General features: G+C 41.8%; 1 long non-coding RNA gene across 1 annotated transcript; it reads right to left on the minus strand.

Annotated features, from left to right (window-relative positions):
- Positions 1–488: 488 nt before the first annotated feature.
- On the minus strand, positions 489–1,981 carry LOC146437958 (uncharacterized). The gene is made up of 2 exons (XR_014851608.1): positions 1,798–1,981; positions 489–1,603 (listed from the first exon to the last, which is right to left on the minus strand). It is a non-coding gene; the product is annotated as an uncharacterized LOC146437958 (long non-coding RNA).
- Positions 1,982–4,656: the final 2,675 nt, after the last annotated feature.

A 4,656-nucleotide genomic window follows, 5' to 3' on the forward strand; every position in this document is an offset into this window, starting at 1 on the left:
TTTTTGCCATATATTTTATAATCTGTCAGATACATCTTACATGTATGTGCAATAGGCACACATTTAAAAAGAGAGGAATTGCATGCATTTTTTACTGACATTTAGCCTGAAGTGGCTTCATTATTTATTGCTTTAGTTTGCTGCTGCTGTGATTGAGAGCTGGAGAAAGGGAAGCCTCCAAGCAGGGATCATGGGAATAAAAAGGGAATTGGCACTCACAAGTTGCTGAGAAAGTCTTGGGCTTGTGGCCTCATTTTGACTCCTATCAATGCCAAGTGTAAAATAATAGTCTGATTCAGAGCTAAATACCATCTAGATTTCCCACTGAGTCCATTAATTCTCTTCTTTTATTGTGGCAGAAAGTATTAAATACCTCAGATTAGAATCAGGGTTTCATGCAGGATCTGTATTCCAATTACACAGCATCCTTTCCCAATTCAAGACATTGTATTGATTTGTTTGGGGGTAGGGGGGATTCTTTTTTTTCCCCTGCAAACTTAAAAGAGAAATTTATTCTTTCTTTAAGCTGCAGTTCAAATTGCAGATGTTTTTGCCAAGCCACTCCCTATCAGAACTGGTGCATTTGCAGGGAGAGTGGTTGTTCATGAAGGAATATGTGAGCAGTGGACCTGTTTTCCCTGGCCAAATCACCTCTCTGCAATCTCTGAGGATTATCACCACCAAAGAGTTCCAAAGTGGCACCTGCTAGGCACTGTCTAGCTAATTGTTTGAAGCTCTTCTCTTTCTGCTGAAGTTTTGGCAACCAGCCTGTAAAGCATGACTCTGAGCTGTGTTTCCACAATATACTGCTTCTAGGAATGAGACAAACTGCTTTTTCTAGCCAGTGCAAGAGACATTTGCCTCCCTACCACCATGAAAACAATGTTAAGCAGCTGCTCAGCATTGCTTTCTGAAGGCACTTCTGTCACTGATCGGCAGAATTTAATAACATCCAGATTTAATCCCTCAGACTCGAGCTGGGCTCCCAGCAGAGGCACAGGGTGTATCAAGGGGGTATTTTGAAATTCAAGTTCTCTCACAGGCAAGTGAGCAGCTGGAGCTATTCCAGGTTGAAATATTTAGCCAGGACCAGATGAACAGATTTGACAGGACAGTGGCAAACTGTGCTTTGAAGTTTACTTTTTTTCACTTGGTGCTGGAATCCCTCTTTGTAAGATCCCCAGAAGAGAATTCCCTCATCTCTCCTTTTTTTTTTTTCCTTTTTTATTTTCTTTTCATTTGGCAAACTCAGGGTCTTGGATGTTCATTTGAGAAATGCAAAGAAAAGGACTAATTTGGCTGGAAAGACAAGCAGTCTAGATGATACCCAGGATGTCAAGCAAAAGCATCTTTGGGGTTCACATCACCAGTTTCTGTCAGGGTACATCACTCTGTAACATCAATGAATTTCCCTGCAGACGGGAAGTTGCTTTAAGCTGTGTAAAACAGTAGACTCACCATTCCAGGATCTGTGGTCCTTGGTGGGAGGTAACCACCTTCTGAAGATGCTCAGTGCACTCAGTGCTGTCCCAGGATCCTAAGCTGGTGCTTCCAGAGATGGTGGGAACCCTCCATGCCTCCTGTTCCATCGTTCTCCACCCAGCTACAAAACAAATTCATTTTAAAAAATCACACTGGCACCAGAGTAATTCAAAAAGACAAATGGCCATTAACCACTCTACATAAAATTGTTTCTGACTTGTGATGGAGGAAGCTCGCTAAGGTGGGTGGGGAGAAAAATTTGGTTATGCAAAATTATTCATAAGAGATTTGCACAAAGCTCAATATATATGTTACCCAAAGTTGATCCTATAGGAGAGATGTTATTTGTGGTCCTGCCTTTTTGTTTTGCCCTGTCACTTTGTCCCACAGCATCCTCCCTCCAGACTTCATCTTGCAGTCTGTGCTCTTCTCACTGCTTCCACAGCTTTGTTTGCTCTCTTCTCAGGCTTTTCTCATAAACAATGCAGCCCTGCCAAATACTAACCACTCCTCAGCATTTGCTCTCAGCTCCCAGCTGAACCCCTTCACCCAAATCCCTGTTTCTCCAGCCTTTCAGGTGACTCTCTTTTGGTCTTGTTCTTACAGCTATCTTATTGTTAAATACACCTTGACTCCTCCCACGTAAGCAAGGAGTGTTTGCCAGGTTGGATGAGACTTCACCTCACCTGTAGCACACTGTGAAGAGAACTCGAGAAACATCTCTCTGCACCTCGATGAATATATAAATAAATCCCAGAATGGTGATATTTCAAAGTTTATTTTAATAGTGAAGCAGTTTGCAAAATTGACACTCTCAGCCAAGGAATGGTTGTTCCCTTTCACTCCTTACCCTGCAATAAATGTCCTGCTGGAAGCAGCCCTCAGTCTTGGGTACAGTGCAGTTTTGTTCCCTTTTCCCCCACAGCTGAAGCTCCTTGGCACAGCAGAGCCTAATGTCCTTTTTAGCTTGAAAACAGCCATCCTGGGGGAGGTAGTCCAGTCCACAGGCTATTTTTATGGGAAGGAGATGTGTAACTGGAGAAGAATAAGACATTAACATCTCCAAGATACCACCTGGAGGAGGAAGTGTTTTACCCTGAAAAAATAATCTTAGATTTTTTTTTCTTTTTAAACAACCACTTTTTTTGGTAGTTTTTCCTTATTTTTAGGTTCTTAAATCCTACCATAGACACCTCTTCCCTTGCTAGCAGTGGTCTAGTAAAGTCATGCCAGAACTTCCACCTTCCTTGCACTTAAACCAGAGATGCCAAGAACCTACCTCAACTGTCCTTCACTAGCCATATTGCATAATAATTATTCTTAGAAGAGTGAAATGACTTTTCATCACCTAGAAATAAGCAAAGCTGTAGGTTTGGTAGACAGAAGTCATTTATCCTTGTTTCCAAAACAAATAAGCAAATCTGCATACCTTTTCCTTAACAATTCTGAGCCAGAAGTGATGGCAGCTGGTTAACTCCATGGTTTTCACTGGAGCTGGGACAATTCCCACTGGCTGAGTAATGAATTGTCATGAGTGAATAAGGAGTGATCAAAGTAACATTTGGTTTTGGCAATGTGAGATTACAAATGGGGGTTTCTAATTTGCCTTTTTTTTTCCCTTTTGGTGTCAACCACATATGGGTAGGGAATTTTAGTCAGAGATTGCTGGGCTTTTACAACCATTTATTTTTTCCCTATGAGCTTATGTTCCACCTGCAGATAATGGTCTCTGAAAATTCTCCCACAAAGAAATAATAAATTCAGCTTTCAGAGTTATCTCAGCAGTAGATGGCACTGCGGGGACTGAAACCTGAAAGGGAAAAACCAAGAGGCAAACTTTGCTCTCAGAAAGGACTCAGGATTATAATTGCTACAAAATGTCCTATACATGCAGGTTACCCTAATAACCACGTATTGATTATAAATTGTTTCCATAATTGCAATTTTAATGCATGGAGTTTTTAAAGGCTTTGCACATGCTCTGTTGTGGAAGAAAAAGAGGTTGTGAACAAATGGGGAGCCTACCAGCAATTAAATTTTGATTTGTGTATTATTTATCACAGCATATACCTTACAGTTAAGCTTTTTTGGAGCATTTATCTGGCTTAAAAGGTAATGAAGGAGCTTTCTATTGTGGGAAGCATTTGATTTCTTGCCTGCAAAATATTCTTTCTCTTACATAACAGGATTACCCTGAGTTCTTTTCTGGGCCTAATCTCTATTAGGTACTGTTGTAAAATGCTGTTATACTTTCTTTAAGGCATGAACATGTGTAAAAGTCAGATGGACTGAAGCTGTAAATTGAATGTGCTGTGTCTCTGTGAGAAAAACTGAGGGAAAGAAAGGTTTCCATAATCTAATCCAGCAGAAAGTGAGGTGGTTTCCCATTTTAAAGGTGGACTCATCCCCACCATCACAAGAGACCTTCACTTGATTTCAGATTCAAGTGATGCATCATCACCTGGTCTTTAAAGCAAGCCTTTCTCACAGCTCAGCTCCAAGCCTGCAAGGTCCATTTTCACCAGTGTGGGTAATTTTGGGGTGATCCCAACAGTATTGGTGTGCTTGCTGGTGCTCTAGCAAACCAGCCTCCCTATCCCATGAGGGCATTTCCTGCTTGGATACTTCAGCACTGCAGCTGGGGACCAGGGACCAAAATGTACATCAGGTAGGGGATGTGCTTGCTGCCAGTGAGTCTCTGAAGGGCGAGAGCCAGGTTTGGAGCCTGATGGAGGAGTCACAGAAACTAGTATGACTAAGGGGGAGCTCCATGTGAGTGCAGCTCCTCTGTCAGGAGCAAGTGCTAAAGGGTTCATTGTGGGGTCACACTGACATCCCAAATCAGCTCTTTGTCCCCCTGAATATTCCATCTGAGTACAGAAGTTTCCAGGGGAAGATTTTAAACCTCAAAGGCCAAACCAGAGAAGTCCCAGAGTTGAATTGATAGATGTTTATATCGGAGGAAGCTTGGAAATTGCAGCTGCCATTAAGGAAATTGCTCTAGCACATCTCACTTCAAGTATGCTCTTCCATTCTTTTAATTCTGTGGGATTTTAGGCTTTGGGGCAGGAAACTAACACCTTTATTTGGACCTAAATACCTCAAGGCCAAGGAGGAGCATATACTTCCTTGGCAAAACCATACAAAAAAGCAGAAGAAAGGGCATGCATATTT

This window comes from Lichenostomus cassidix, chromosome 4 (genome assembly GCF_008360975.1).
Source record: "Lichenostomus cassidix isolate B80296 chromosome 4, HeHo_3.0, whole genome shotgun sequence".
NCBI classification, from domain to species: Eukaryota; Metazoa; Chordata; class Aves; order Passeriformes; family Meliphagidae; genus Lichenostomus; species Lichenostomus cassidix.